General features: G+C 27.5%; 1 long non-coding RNA gene across 1 annotated transcript in view; it reads right to left on the bottom strand.

Moving 5' to 3' along the window:
- LOC127291668 (uncharacterized) overlaps positions 1-17798 on the bottom strand; it is a 46965-nt gene that overhangs the window by 22363 nt on the left and 6804 nt on the right. Inside the window, exons 2-3 of the long non-coding RNA XR_007844642.1 lie at positions 11875-12087; positions 2636-2711 (exon numbers count right to left, since the gene is read on the bottom strand). This is a non-coding gene — a long non-coding RNA (uncharacterized LOC127291668). The remainder of the gene's footprint in view (positions 1-2635; positions 2712-11874; positions 12088-17798) is intronic.

Below are 17798 nucleotides of genomic sequence, written 5' to 3'. Positions count from 1 at the left end.
AAACACAAATATTTTCTCATTGTTTAAAAATACTAAAAAATAGAATCTAAATGCATATACTTGGAAAGATTCCCCGGAAAATGCCCACTGGAGGTTTTATCAGAATTCCGCCGGAACTTCCAACGTAATTCCGTCGGAATTCCATCAGAGTTCCAAAGAATTTCCGATGGGATTCCGACGGAGTTCTGACGGAATTCCGATTAATTTTTTTTGAAAAATTTTAGATTCCTAATTCCGTTGGAACTCCGTCGGAATCCCATGGGAAATTCTTTGGAACTCCCATGGAATTCCGACGGAATTATGTTCGAAGTTCCGGCGGAATTCTGATAGAACCTCCAGGGGGCACTTTCCGAGGAATCTTTCCAAGTGGGTGAAAATCAAATTTTTACCGATTATAATTGAAGTTAATAATAATAATAATAATTTTTTTCTATATTTAACATGAGGGAATTATTTTGAAAAAAACAATTAAATTACGCGCAACAAGTGATTTATATTTTTCAATTTTCATATTATATGAAGCCGCATGATTAAAAAAAAGATTTTTGTCAGGTGAGAAATAAAAATTTACGAGAGGATTTAAAACGGGTATGTATATATATACATACGCATATATATATAGAAGCAGAAATTGAAACGCTCTGGTTTTTTATGAGTGCTTAATCCATCACTTTCTATCCCTGCGCATTCTGAGAAGAGGCTGTCAACCTGAACCATCAAGGTGGTTGTAAAATAAGACTATCTGTCTCTCTCTCTCTCTCTCTCTTTTTCTGTTATTATTCCAACAAGCTTATTCTGCATGCGATGCGAAAACTATCTCTCTCCCCTCCTATTTCTCTTCCGAAGAAGTTAAAAGAAATGAAAAATAATACCACCCAGAAAATTCAATCATATTAATTTTCTACTACGAATCAAAAAAAAAAAAAAAATATTTTTCTCAGAGATAAATTTGATTTGTTTTAAAATAAATTTTTTTCTTGCAAATAATATTTTATTTGTGAATAAAAAATTGCGAAAAAATATTTCGCTTTCTAAATTATAGCCAATTTTTTTTGTCATAAATTAATATTTAGTAAGGGAAAAGAATTTTTCGCCGATATAGAAGATAATATGAAAAATTGGAAATGATTTTTTTTTATATATATATACGAAGAGTATTAAAATATAATATATATATATATATAAATTTTAAAAATTAATTTTTGAATGGGAACCACTGTGGTTTCACGATGGCAACCTGTTGCTTTTCTCACGTGTGTGTTACAGTAAACTACGAAACGTCAGATGCAGGACTGAACGATAAATCGAGAGCCAACAAGATCAGGAATATTTAAGTACTTTGCCTGTCATTGTTAACGTTGATGTGGCAAATTATATAATTGCGAATGTCTGACCATTAATCTCTATATTCCCTCTCTATATACGATTATTCCCAAAGAATTAATTCAATTTTATTTCCAAAAAAAAAATTCTATTCAAATTTATATTTTTAATTTCATATATCAATTTCAAAGAAATAAAAATTTTAATCGTTTTTTTCACACCTTGAAAAAATTAAATTTTCTAATAAAAAAAAAATATTCTTTTCAAAAAGTTAAAATTTGAACCATTATTAATGTAATAATAAATGAAAATGAATACTAATAATTTTTTTCACCGTCATAATTAAAATCAATTTTTGTAATAAGAATATTTCGCCGAAAAAATGTGTTTCAAAAATTATATAACAGATATATTTTTTCATTTCGTAAAATTTTCTATATATCTGATGCTGTTTAACTTTATAATACCGAGAGATAATGTTAATCCGTTTTGCTCTCCAAGAGCTTCTTACTTCTTATTTCTTTACTCTCTTGGCTCAGCACATTTCCTTAATATAGTCACGTAACAACGATAAATAAACTTTCATCACGACCTCTTTTACTAATGTTGTACTTTTTTATGACTTCATTATTTACAAAATTTACATAAATTGCGTTATTAATGTTCATATACATATATTCTATAAATTCTCGTCAACGGAAGTTAAAAATTCAAACATAAATAGCAAAATGCTCGCATCGTTCTATATAATAAAACAAGTTAATGACCCGCGCACGTTGATGAAACTTCCTATTAAAGAGTAAATAATTTAATAATCATAATTAAGCCCAAGAACAAAAAAAAAAAAATATTTACAAAAATAAAAATTATATATTCAATTATTTCATTTTTTTTTGTTCCTTCAAATTGCTATTATTAAATTATTTACATTTTAATTGAGTCATCAAATTGAGGAAAATGAGATTTTTTAAATTTTTCATTCTTCGAAGGAAATTAATAAATTTTTCTAAAATACTTTTTTGAATATAATAATAATAATAACAATAATAATAATAATAATAATAATAATAATAATAATAATAGTAATAGTAATAATACAATAAAAATAAATAAAAATTTTTTAAATAATATAAATTTTATATTATTATTATTGGTATTAGTTAATATGAAAGTATTTTATTAAAATTTACTAAATTCTAAATTTACTAAATTATTTTTTTTATGCTAATTTAATAAATTCTTTAACAAAACATATTTATATGAAATATATTAATCAATTTTGATAAAAATCATTTAATAGCGTAAGTCATACCTTGTTAGTTAAATGAAACGTGGTTGTATGCTCTCTCTCATTCTTCTTTTTTTTTCGTTCTCTTTCTCAAAGATTTCTGAAACAAAAGAAAAATAATAATGCAATTAATTACTCAAATTCTTAAAAGTATCATTTATAACATATATTTTATCGTGAAACATTTTTCCTTGAGACGTGCAACAAATCCGGAAAAGAAAAAACGAAATCTCGTTAATTAAGGACTCTGGAAAACCAGCTTTATGCTCTAGAACGTATTATGGCACGTTATATATATATATATATATATATATATATATAGTATAAAATCGCACGTGCGTGGCATAATTGTACTTAATTAACTGTCTGTGATTTACGGATGAGAAAAGATCTCAAAGTTGTGCACGTCTTTAAAAATTCTCACACCATGTCATAAACACATTTTCAAAATAAGAAATTAATAAAAAAAATTTTTTAACAGAAATTTGATAATCCAATTAAGAAAAATGATTTTCTGATAAATTGATCAGAATTTAATTTTGAATTTTGTATATATGAAACAAAAAAAATTGTTCTTTGAAATAAGTAAAAATCTTTTTTCCCTCATTACAATATAAAGCGCGAGCATATGCAATTTATATGTGTTATCCGCTGCAACAGTTGTGTGTGCCATAAAAAATGTTTTCTCCCTGGTAAAATTAATGCAAATGTTTTTTTTTTTTCGAGATGTGTAGACGCCAAAATGTTGATAGCTTTACAAAGCGGGCCAGTTATTTTACCGAAAGAGGGATATATATGTGCGATAAGTGCTTGGGCCAATCGCGTCACATATATGCACGCGGGCCAAAGCGGTATGGTGTATTCTCTCTCTTTTTTTTTCTGATGATTCAAAAGATAAGAATCCATTCCAACAGCCGCAGACGAGAGACTCTCTCGCCACAAAATTAAACGAAAAAAAAAAAAAAAATCTCATATAGTGATATACCGCATTTTAAAAAAATATTTTCGTCATTATATGCGATTTTAAACAACTGTTCCTCGCTACTGTTGCGTCAAACACGCGCCCGTGTTATTTTATAAATTCTCTCCACATATTTAATTTAATGCCGAAAAAAAAAATCACAAAAATCTAGAATGTCACAGAAAATTAAAAGGCATTAAAATAAGCTGCAACGCTTATTATTTTAATTCAATTTTGCTTATTTTAATACCAAAATGGATTAAAATATAAGCAAAATTGGATTAAAATAATAAGCGTTGCAGCTTATTTTAATGCCTTTTAATTTTCTGTGATGACATTAGTTACTGTGGCATTAGTTACTATGGTATGGCATTAGTTACTATGGCATTAGTTACTGCGGCATTAGTTACTGTGGCATTAGTTACTATGGCATTAGTTACTGCGGCATTAGTTACTATGGCATTAGTTACTATGGCATTAGTTACTGCGGCATTAGTTACTGTGGCATTAGTTACTATGGCATTAGTTACTGCGGTATTAGTTACTATGGTAACAGTTAGTTTCTAGGGCATTAGTTATTATTACAGAAAATTAAAAGGCATTAAAATAAGCGTTGCAGCTTATTTTAATGCCTTTTAATTTTCTGTGATGACATTAGTTACTGTGGCATTAGTTACTATGGTATGGCATTAGTTACTATGGCATTAGTTACTGCGGCATTAGTTACTGTGGCATTAGTTACTATGGCATTAGTTACTGCGGCATTAGTTACTGTGGCATTAGTTACTATGGCATTAGTTACTGCGGCATCAGTTACTATGGCATTAGTTACTATGGCATTAGTTACTGCGGCATTAGTTACTGTGGCATTAGTTACTATGGCATTAGTTACTGCGGTATTAGTTACTATGGTAACAGTTAGTTTCTAGGGCATTAGTTATTATTACAGAAAATTAAAAGGCATTAAAATAAGCGTTGCAGCTTATTTTAATGCCTTTTAATTTTCTGTGATGACATTAGTTACTGTGGCATTAGTTACTATGGTATGGCATTAGTTACTATGGCATTAGTTACTGCGGCATTAGTTACTGTGGCATTAGTTACTATGGCATTAGTTACTGCGGCATTAGTTACTATGGCATTAGTTACTATGGCATTAGTTACTGCGGCATTAGTTACTGTGGCATTAGTTACTATGGCATTAGTTACTGCGGTATTAGTTACTATGGTAACAGTTAGTTTCTAGGGCATTAGTTATTATTACAGAAAATTAAAAGGCATTAAAATAAGCGTTGCAGCTTATTTTAATGCCTTTTAATTTTCTGTGATGACATTAGTTACTGTGGCATTAGTTACTATGGTATGGCATTAGTTACTATGGCATTAGTTACTGCGGCATTAGTTACTGTGGCATTAGTTACTATGGCATTAGTTACTGCGGCATTAGTTACTGTGGCATTAGTTACTATGGCATTAGTTACTGCGGCATCAGTTACTATGGCATTAGTTACTATGGCATTAGTTACTGCGGCATTAGTTACTGTGGCATTAGTTACTATGGCATTAGTTACTGCGGTATTAGTTACTATGGTAACAGTTAGTTTCTAGGGCATTAGTTATTATTACAGAAAATTAAAAGGCATTAAAATAAGCGTTGCAGCTTATTTTAATGCCTTTTAATTTTCTGTGATGACATTAGTTACTGTGGCATTAGTTACTATGGTATGGCATTAGTTACTATGGCATTAGTTACTGCGGCATTAGTTACTGTGGCATTAGTTACTATGGCATTAGTTACTGCGGCATTAGTTACTATGGCATTAGTTACTATGGCATTAGTTACTGCGGCATTAGTTACTGTGGCATTAGTTACTATGGCATTAGTTACTGCGGTATTAGTTACTATGGTAACAGTTAGTTTCTAGGGCATTAGTTATTATTACAGAAAATTAAAAGGCATTAAAATAAGCGTTGCAGCTTATTTTAATGCCTTTTAATTTTCTGTGATGACATTAGTTACTGTGGCATTAGTTACTATGGTATGGCATTAGTTACTATGGCATTAGTTACTGCGGCATTAGTTACTGTGGCATTAGTTACTATGGCATTAGTTACTGCGGCATTAGTTACTGTGGCATTAGTTACTATGGCATTAGTTACTGCGGCATCAGTTACTATGGCATTAGTTACTATGGCATTAGTTACTGCGGCATTAGTTACTGTGGCATTAGTTACTATGGCATTAGTTACTGCGGTATTAGTTACTATGGTAACAGTTAGTTTCTAGGGCATTAGTTATTATTACAGAAAATTAAAAGGCATTAAAATAAGCGTTGCAGCTTATTTTAATGCCTTTTAATTTTCTGTGATGACATTAGTTACTGTGGCATTAGTTACTATGGTATGGCATTAGTTACTATGGCATTAGTTACTGCGGCATTAGTTACTGTGGCATTAGTTACTATGGCATTAGTTACTGCGGCATTAGTTACTATGGCATTAGTTACTATGGCATTAGTTACTGCGGCATTAGTTACTGTGGCATTAGTTACTATGGCATTAGTTACTGCGGTATTAGTTACTATGGTAACAGTTAGTTTCTAGGGCATTAGTTATTATTACAGAAAATTAAAAGGCATTAAAATAAGCGTTGCAGCTTATTTTAATGCCTTTTAATTTTCTGTGATGACATTAGTTACTGTGGCATTAGTTACTATGGTATGGCATTAGTTACTATGGCATTAGTTACTGCGGCATTAGTTACTGTGGCATTAGTTACTATGGCATTAGTTACTGCGGCATTAGTTACTGTGGCATTAGTTACTATGGCATTAGTTACTGCGGTATTAGTTACTATGGTAACAGTTAGTTTCTAGGGCATTAGTTATTATTACAGAAAATTAAAAGGCATTAAAATAAGCGTTGCAGCTTATTTTAATGCCTTTTAATTTTCTGTGATGACATTAGTTACTGTGGCATTAGTTACTATGGTATGGCATTAGTTACTATGGCATTAGTTACTGCGGCATTAGTTACTGTGGCATTAGTTACTATGGCATTAGTTACTGCGGCATTAGTTACTGTGGCATTAGTTACTATGGAATTAGTTACTGCGGCATTAGTTACTGTGGCATTAGTTACTATGGCATTAGTTACTGCGGCATTAGTTACTGTGGCATTAGTTACTATGGCATTAGTTACTGCGGCATTAGTTACTGCGGCATTAGTTACTATGGCATTAGTTACTATGGCATTAGTTACTGCGGTATTAGTTACTATGGTAACAGTTAGTTTCTAGGGCATTAGTTATTATTACAGAAAATTAAAAGGCATTAAAATAAGCGTTGCAGTTTATTTTAATGCCTTTTAATTTTCTGTGATGACATTAGTTACTGTGGCATTAGTTACTATGGTATGGCATTAGTTACTATGGCATTAGTTACTGCGGCATTAGTTACTATGGTAACAGTTAGCCACTATGGCATTAGTTATTATCACAGAAAATTAAAGGCATTAAAATAAGCGTTGCAGCTTATTTTAATGCCTTTTAATTTTCTGTGGTAATAGTAATAAATAAGAATAATAGTTAATACCTAATTCTAGAAAATTTTTACATATTCGAAAAGTGTTAGAATTTTCATGGAACAATTACACAATTTGAGCATATTGGGATGATATATTTTGACACAAATGCAGGCAATCAGTACATATATATATATATATATATATATATATATATATATATATATGTATATTCAAGATTTATTGCACGTGATTTGTTATTATAGTGTGTCGAGAGACAGAACGAGAAAAAAAAAATATTAACAAAAATCACTTCAATATTTCATTCTTTATTATTGGTCATCGTCAATTGCTTTTTAAAAATGTTATTTCAACAACAGTAAATCTTGAGCCAGCAATCTTCAATAATTTAAAGGTCAATTATTTATATATAATAATAAAAAAAATAATCCCCAGGCAGAGAGAGAGAGAGAGAGAGAGAGAGAGAAAAAAAAGGAAATTTCTCTTGTTCAATTTGTCAAAAAAAATAATGCCAGGTGCACTATAAATTCTGGCACTTTTTTGCCAGCCCATATTATCCGGCCACCTTTTACCCCTAATGTCACAAGCCATATATACCTTCGTCAATGACTTTCGCGGTTTCATATTAGAATGAAATATGTATAATAATGAGAGGATGTATAAAATCGATTTTACCAAGCGAGTGTATATTCGCTATGCTCATTAGCCTCGCGAAATTGATCAATCTGAGATCACTCATTTAGAACAGTTTCCAACTATCTTCCATTATAATAAGATTTAAAATTAAAATCTAAAATTATAATAACAAAATTGCTCTTCTATACCGTATATATATATAAATTATTTTGATGACAAAAATAATTGGTTGTATTTTTTTTTTTAATTTAATATCCCAATCTTTTTAAAATTCCATCCAAGTTTATATTATTTCTTTATAATGCGTTTTTTTTTTCATTGTATCTGGAATTTTTCAATCCTCTTTCTTTTCTATATAATATTATCGTGATTTTCGTCTCTTGTCCTCTGTGCGTAATATGTATATATATACTTTTTCATACTAGCGGACCCTTTTCATCCATGTGAAAGAATGTATGTATGCATGTATGTATCAACAACAACCGCGGGTCCAGAAACTTGCCTAAAAAACCAGTTTACTATAGCCTTGTCCAAATATGGTTTGTCCGATATTGTGCTCGCAACATGCTATTCCATATTAGGTCCTTTATTCCCTGTATACATACTTTTTCTCAGGCAAATGCATGGGTCTTCAATTCGAAACTATATATATACTCTCAACACGATTTTTAATTATGTAATCACATCAATAAGGAAATCACGACAATCTCAAAAAAACTCTTATAATAATATATGAATATGCATCTTCTGTTACACAAGATGAAAAACGAGATTTCATTGCAAAAAGGTTAAACAATACAATGAATATTTAAAGAAAAATTATGTTGACTATATTTTAGATCCAAAGAGGAATTCTATTTTGAAATTGTCATTATAAATTTTCAAAATGAACGAAAATATAAAATCCATCAAAAATTAGCGCAGATTTGCATATATAACCATTTTGAATTAATAACATCCGCAAAAAAATATACAATTTTTTTATAATGAAAATAATGAGACCCAATTTTATAAGTAGATTTTAAGAAAACAGAATCGAGAAAATAACAGTAAAAAAAAAGAGTATATATTTTCTTTTTATCTTTTTTTACAAGCGAACAGAGTCGATGAAAGAAAGGAGGAAAAAAAAAAAATGTAATATCCCGCGTAAGTGATGTGCAATGAGTACCCTAAAGCTAATTCTTTTGGAAGGCATTAACCACGTCGATTTTCAATTACGAACCGAGTGAAAATCACGCAAAACCTTATACTCGAATTAACATTCCACAGAACATTGAAAAAGAAGAAGAGAGTGCAAAAGTAAGTAAGGTAACTTGTGTTTGTGTATAATGCTAATTGAAGAAATGTGTATAATACAACCCCTCTGCGCGCCAGTAATGGAGGTAAAAAATTCTATTTGAAATTTTTCAAAATTATAACTTTCAAAACGAGATAAGAAATGCGTTAATAACATTCGAGAAAAATTGTACATATATTCAAAAAAAACAAACTCAATTTTTTCTCACTCCTCATACCTTTAATTGAAGGAATGTCTTGAGCGTGTTAAATGTTTTTATGTTGAAAAATATAATCATGTATGTCTATAGTATAATTTACTGTACGCGCAATTATAACGCAGAGTGTTGTTAGAACAATTTTTTTTCTACCGGGAATTTCTAATAAAAACAAAAAAAAAATACTAAATCAATATTTCAACTTTAATATATAACTAAAAATTATATTTATATTTGCGATTCAAATAATCGGTCATTTTTCTATTATACACTGAAAAAAGGGTTTGGTATTGACAACCAAACGTTTGGTTGGTATTTAAGTAATCAAAATTTTTTAACAAAATTTTAATTGTCTCAATCAACATTTGTTTGATACAACCAAAATTAGAAAAAAAGGATTTTTGTTGTCCTAACTAAAGTTTGATTGGGACAATTAAAATTTTGTTGATTCAACGAAAAAATTTTGGTTTAAATACCAACCAAACGTTTGGTTGTTAATATCAAACTTTTTTTTCAGTGTAACTGCAGATAAATATTTAATTAAATAATTATTTGTGCGTCAATTAAATGGTATTTATTTCGAATACAATTTAAAATAAAAATTATACCCGTGCAGAAATTCGCCAACCTGGTCCTGATCTGGTTGAAACAGGGAATCCGACCGGGGCCAAACCAGGACCTGGTCGGGCTGCTGTTTTAATCGATTTTAATCGGATTGAAATAGGGCGCTCTTCTGTGGTTCCAATCGGGTTCCCTGTTTCATGCGTATTTGGGCCCTTTCAAAATTTCTACATGGGTATGGGTTCAAATACGATTTATTTAATTCAAAGAAAAATTTTCCAATATTTATTTGATAATAGTCAAGTAACCGATTATTTAAACCAAATACATTTTTTTAGCATAATTTTGTTAAAAATGCGCTAATATTATCTGTAGTTGAAAAAAAAAATTGGATTGTATAAACAACTAAAAAATCTAGTTTGTTGTAACAATAATTTTTTGTTCGCCTCACAATTTGAAACTGTTATAACAGTAAAATTGTTAACAAACCGGATTTGTTAGTTTTATATTAACAATAATCCGGTTATTAGATTTAACTTTTTTCTCCAATGCAAAAAAAAAGGAATAATGATACTTTGTATTGAAAATAAATGCATTTGTCGGTCGCATCCATCATATATACGAGGAAGGGCAATGCAGCCAAATAAGCCAATTATGTCAATCCTGGGAAATCGTTTGTCGAATCGAAGAGCCAGAGGCATTGGTTGCTGCAAGTGCATATATATATATACATACATGTATGTGTGTATGCGCAGTGCATTAGGTAATAATATCGGTATTATGGCCGAAGGAAGCAAAAGGAACGAAATGTCGAACGAATGGATGGATGGATTGGCTTTGGGTCCATCGAGGGGCCCCTATATCAGAGGAGGGTACCGGTAATTATACAAGCAAACAAGGGGCGGTCCCAGTAAAATTATAGGGTCCTCCACCGATGCCTCTCTAGCACACACTCAGTTTATCCATAATTACAGGGCCAACTGCTCTTCGTGGCATTTCTTTTTTTCTCTTTCTCTCTCTCTCTCTATCTCTCTCTTTTTCTCTCTCATTCTCCTTTTAAACTTCAAACGATATCTTACTGCGCTTGCTTTGCTACCCATGTGCTATGTCACTTATCAACAAACGAGCAGTCAATTCATCTCTATCTTTATATTCCCCATAAAGTTAATAAACTCCTATCCGCATGTACTCAAGAGAATGATTGGATCATTTAATCAACCATCTGTCTTTATATATTAAATAAATGAGTTTGTCAATTTTAACAATAAGAATTGTTTACCAATTATGAAATGCTATTTTCTTAAAACATTTTCATAATTTATTTCTCATTTGTCCTAATCTTTATGCAACCAAACACTAGCCTAATTTTCATTCTTATTTGGCCAAAGAGAATTAGGTTTCTTACGAGAATTAGGAAAAATGAGAATATTATGCCAAAAAAAAAAATTTATTTGATTCAAATACTTTATTACTAAACTATTTATCAAATAAATATTTACTTGAACCAAATAATTTTGTATTTGAACCAATTATTTGAATTATTATACATATATGTGATGCTGCACGGTGAAAGGGTGCTTAGCTGTTTTTTGACAGAAATAAACTTTGCAGTAAAAATAAATAAAAGCGATTAGTTTTCGGTACAAACTAATATTATTATTTAATTATTTATTAGATGCAATATTTTCAGTAAAAAATGCTTTTGATGATAAATAATCAAAAATAAATCTTTAATAAAGCAAAAACTACCATGAACATAACCTAAAATTTTAAGCAGCTAAGTACCCTTTCACCGTGGAGCGTCACATATATATATATGGGTATAGTGGATACTGTCGGAAGTCAGCGCTTTACTAACAAGTTAAATCTTTAACCGGTCGGTAATATAGAAAACTATAAAAAAATTCAATTTCCAAATTTGACAAAAATAAGCGTGGCATCGTGACTAAACCTATAAAGTAATCGAATAATACAAAAATCTTGAAAATATGACTCATAGTTCTGGCCGTCAATATAAACGAAAATTTTTTTTTTGTAATAAAATTTTTCCAATAAATTAAAATATTTACTTTAATGACGAATTTTCAACTTCAAGGAGATTATTTCAAACTAAATAGCCCTCGGAGATCCCTACTTTCAAGTTAAATTTCCATTTCGGAAAATGTGAAAATTAACCGTAAAAATAGACCGAGTTCTAAAAAGTCTGTTGTGGATTTTTGTGTTCACATTCTTGGCCCTTATCTTTGAAGTACGTAACACCACAAGCAATTGAGGATATGAATCTGCAAAAAGAAAAATTAATTAAAATTAATAACACAAAAAAAACTTAAAAATATAACTTATATATAGTAATAATTTAATTATTAATTAAATAAAATGTATAAGTGTTTAAAAACATTAGGTAAGAAAATATTTGAAAAATAAAAAATTAAGTGCCAAGAATTAGATGAAATAAATATTTTGCGAAATAAGAATTAGATAATACATAAAGTTAAAGCGATATCAAAATGAAATATCTTATATAAATTAAATTAAATAAACATTATTTCAAATGACAATAAGGTCAAGAATCAGGTTAGAGAAAAATTAGGCCAAATGAGAATTAGATGAAATAAAAATTAGTAATTAATGTTATTAAAACATTCATAGTTTTTTTTTTAAGGAGCTAAATTCACAATCAAATGTTGAAAAAAATTAATTAATAAGAAAAATGGTTTAAAAAAATAATTTTCTAATTATAATGATATATAGACTTTTCTAAAAATTCGTAATATAATTTTTTGGAAAATTAATTATAACAAATATATACAATTTTGAGATTTATGAAGGCTTATATATATATTTACGAAAGAAGAAGGCAATTCGTTTAATTAACTGCTTCTATTCGTTTCAAAATCATCAGAAAACTTAGCTTCAAAAGGGAAAACTTACTTTAAAAGTTTTTTTTTATATATAGCAACCGTATAATCTCGCGCGGACTTATTTTTTTTTAAAAAGTGATATATAGTTAATAAATAGAGTAATAAATAAAGATGGACTTTTAGATGCCAAAACATATTATTTCTAAAATATACTGACATGGAAAAATGTTAATGGAAAAAAATTTCTTCTTGTATTAATTTTTAACTCTATTATTAAAATTTCCTTTAATTGGCTTTTATATAAATTGTTATGTCTAAATCAAATTAAATTAATTTTTTTAATTTTATTTGAAAAAACAATTATTATTATTATTATTATTATTATTATTATTATTATTATTATTATTATTTTTACTATTATAAACATTATTAGGGAATAATATTGTAAACATATAAATTCATATACAAAGAAGGGCAAGAGTTTTTAAATAAAGGAAATAGTTTTATAAATAAAAAACAATTAGACGGATAGTTATTTTGTATTTCCTTTAAGAAATAATACACACAGTATACAGGTACAGTATGCAGATGTTTGTTGAAGGCAAAGAAGAATATTTTCATCATAAATTGTATTCATTTCTTCATATATATAAAGTCCGTAACACTATTTCATTAACCTCAATTATTAAATACAATGCAGTCGTATTAAAATAAATCAGTTACATAAATATACAAGGCGATGCAAATATGTACATATTAGAGATATACACAACAGAGTAAAATGAAAAATTAGAGACTGATAAATTTTGAACCCAAATTTAAAAATTCACGCACATTTTCTGTTTTCACACATGACATTATTATTATTATTATTATTATTATTATTATTATTATTATTATTATTATTATATTTAATTATAAGCGTTATATTCGATGCTGAATATATATATTATATGCACAAATGATTCGCATATTATAAGATATGAGTATTTATTTCCTTTTTGAAAAAATAATCCCCACATTCATTTATTATTATTATTATATATATCGACTTTTTCTATTCAATTTGTCCTATATATAAAGGTATTTCGTTGTTGATACAAATTTATACACAATTTAAAGTAAATTACGGATTTGAAAATAATTAACGATAACGATCAAATAAATTCGATTCCAGAGGTTGTTTATTTAAAGTATACAATTTGTATATGTGACAGTTACTTATTAGAAGAAAAAAAAACAAATTGGAAAGGTTTCAATATATTTCTATTTTTGAAAATGCAATTTTTCTTTCAGAACTTGTTTTATTGAAAAATTTTGTCGTCATCGAAATTTGTAATCTATAAAAATTTTATAGATAAGTAGTAAAATATTTCAAAAAAAAAAAAAAAGAAAAATTATATAGATATGTAAATTTTATGTCCATTTTTTTATGAAAAAAAAAATTATTTTTTTCTCTCTAGAAAAAGTAACAAAATTAAAGATAAAAAATGTAATATTACTTTTTATATTTAATTTTAAAACAATTTTTAATTGAGAAACTTAAGGAAATTTTGTAAAATTAATATTATAATGTACTTTGTAGTCTTTCCAATTTGTATTATTAAATTATCAATGACTGGACGTAGGGAAAAAATATTTTCTTTAAAAAAAAAAAATAAACTAATTTACAAAATAAAATTAAAAGATAGAATCTACGTAAAAATTTTTTTTAGAATTTTCTCATATCTCGCGAAACTAAATCGTGCCATACTCTTTTTATTTATCTGTTCTATTATCATAATCAGGGGCGAGGGATGAAAATATTTTTTTTATTTTGCAAAATTCATGTCAAAGTATACATATATACTTTCGTCAATTATGCTAAATTATTGCTTAGTTTCAAGACGAGTATTATATTTATATATATTCTTAATTAGATTAAAATTTAAATATTCGATTATGTTTATAAACTAACATATATATAACTTTATGCAGAAGCTATAAATAGAAGTTTCGCTTTTTCGGTTATATATATAAGATATATAATATTTATGTATATATGTTTGCAAGTCTGTTTTTTTTATGAAATATTTTTACTCTGATATGACTATATATAAGTTTCGACAATCTGCGGAAATAGAAGTCTATACATTTTTTATGTTTCACATATTTGTTTAAAAGGGGTATACTATATAAAATTACGTTGAGTCGAAGTTTTTTTTTTTTTTTTTTTTTTTTTTTTTTAATTATTTTATTTTCTCAAGTGCTTTTATTTCGTGAAAAGGATAATAATTATTATTTTCAGAATTAACTTTATCAATATCAATGTAAAATTGATGAAGGGTCATCATAAAAAAATCGATTCCTACACGCGACATTGTCATACGTCGATAAAATACTCGTTAATTATTTTGGCACTGCTTTTGGATGAATATTATAAAGGGATATATCGTAAAATATTTGCATCATTCTTTTTTTTTAGAGGAGCAAAAAAAGATTTTTTTTTTTTACTATTTTTTTGGTTATAATAATTATTTTAATGAGAAAAAAAAACTGTTTTTTAATAAAAAGAAACAATTTAAAAATGTAATTTTTTGGAATATTTCATCCAATATATTTTGCGACGTAAAATTCATTGACATAATTTAAAATCCGACATTCCTGACTAAAATTGGATTTCAGGGACAATAAAATTTATCGCGACAATCAGTGACAAACGAGACTTTTTAATGTGGATTTAATGTACCTTTAATGGACTATAGTACAATTAATTCTCGCAAAAAACTTTTCTAAAAACTATATATATTAAGCTTTGAAAATAAATCCTTAAGGAATTTGTAAATTATAGTTATAACCTAATTAATAGAAAAGAAAAATAGAAAAGTTCGGAAATAAAAATTATTTAATTTAAAATCAAAATTTAGAAAAAAATGTTAATTTCATTAAAATCTCGTGTTAAAATATTATCGCATATTTCTGTTAAACCGGTACGGTACAATTTCATTTAAATGATGCATATTACAAATTGCATTAATTTTTTTTGCGTGGATGGAATAAGAGTATTGTCCACTGTATATATATACAATATACAAATACAATAAAATAGGCAAGTTTTACTCGTCTGTTTTACATACATATATTTATATATTTGAAATCGCGCATATATATATTCACCAACTTGTCTTAAACTCCAAAAGCAAGGAGCGACTTTAATGCACGTTAATTTAGGCACACGTCTTCATTAAGAGGTACAATTTCGTGCTTCAAACGATACCAGCGTGTTTTCGTGGAGCTTTCGCTTTTATATATATATACGTCCTATATACACACAGTTAATATGTATATACAATTAAAGTTCTGAAAATTCAAATAAACGAAATTTCCTGACGAACTCACATGTCATTCTAAAATTGAAAGCTTTTGCCTCAATAAACATGAAAAAAAAAAATGCCAAATTACACAATTATAAAACAGAAATTTTATTACGTTCGATGATTAAAGAATATAAAATATAAAACCAGAATTTATATTTAAAAATAATTTTAAAAATATTAAATATTGATAGAAGAAAAAAAAAAATTTTATTTTAACAAAGAATAATTTGAATTTAGTAATTTTATGAATTTCGGATAATTTAATTTATTTGAGAAATTCTGAACTTTAATTTTTAATGTTTTAATATATATATATAAAAGGTAAGTTTCCAAAGAACGTTATATATATATGAACGTTAAAACTCTATGCGAGGATATCGAAAATCACCCGCGAGTACTCCCCGAGATGGGAAGCAACGATCGGAAAGCCAACCCAAAACCCATTCGACAGATCGTAAAAAAGCCATAAATGTTTCTCTTGATTAAACAAATTTCTGGTCGCTCTGATAGTCATGTCCCTCGAGTGATATAAAATCAATTTCCGAACATGAATACGATTTCTCATGTTGCAAATTAATTTTCAGTTTCGTGCCCTTGGCACTCGAGTATATTTTTATTTTTTTTTTTTTTTATTTATATTTAATAATTTCAACAATATTATTAACAAACTCTAGGATATGTTTGCGGGCTACCTTGTAAAATCAATAATGACCTCTTTTTTTTTCCAAATAAAAAAAAAAAAGAAACTGACATTCAATATATTATACAAATAATTTGTAAATCCATTTATTTATAATTTTTATATTACGATATTTATTTTGCAATATATTATAAATATTTGCATATTAATTGTTTTTACAAATGAAAATATAGATTAATTTTCAATTTTTTTTTTTTTTTAAATTTTATTGAGAAATATTTTTGTAAGTAAAATTTATTTTTAAATATTGGATCTCGAATAAAATTATACACTGAAAAAAAAAATTTATTTGATTCAAATACCGGAGTATTTGGTTATTATCAAATAAATATTTACTTGAATCAAATATTTCTTATTTGAATCAAATAAATGGTATTTGCTTCAAATACTGAAATATTTGATTCAAATACTGAAATATTTGATTCAAATGAGAAATATTTGATTCAAGTAAATATTTATTGGATAATAACCAAATACACCGGTATTTGAATCAAATAAATTTTTTTTTCAGTGTATAGTTATAACGATTTAATTTTTCGAAAACTTTTACAAATTGGCCTTGGCACGATTTTTTCGAAATATTATTTCATTCCCCCCTTTCTTTTTTGGCATTTTACAAATATTTTTGACAATAATTTATACTATTATTATTATTTGATACATATGTTATGCATTTTATTCAAACGTGAAACGCAAATATGAAAAAAATAGATAGCGCACTATTATAATCAAAATTTGATTTAAAATGATACAATTTTGGTAATATTAAGAGCAAAATCCAGAGACAGTATATATATATATATGAGAAGCATATTTCGAATAGCATCTCTCTATTTTATGTCACAAATGATAATGGTGAGTTTCGGTGGTAATTTTCATGCTAGATCAATGCATTTTCATGTTCCCATGACCATTCCTGAATATTAGCGCTCTCATTAATTCCAGTCACTCGTGAATCTTAATTAAACTCAATGGAATTTCGACAAGTATAATCTTGGATTTATTACAGATCAGAATTTAAACACACAAATATATATAAAGAAAAATTATTAAATTAAAAAAGTTAATTCAAAAAA

Source organism: Leptopilina boulardi, unplaced genomic scaffold (genome assembly GCF_019393585.1).
Source record: "Leptopilina boulardi isolate dan_hultmark-lab unplaced genomic scaffold, ZJU_Lbou_2.1 LbouV2_150, whole genome shotgun sequence".
NCBI classification, from domain to species: domain Eukaryota; kingdom Metazoa; phylum Arthropoda; class Insecta; order Hymenoptera; family Figitidae; genus Leptopilina; species Leptopilina boulardi.
The sequence above is the reverse complement of the archived record's forward strand: the minus strand, read 5'-3'. Positions and strand labels throughout refer to the sequence as shown.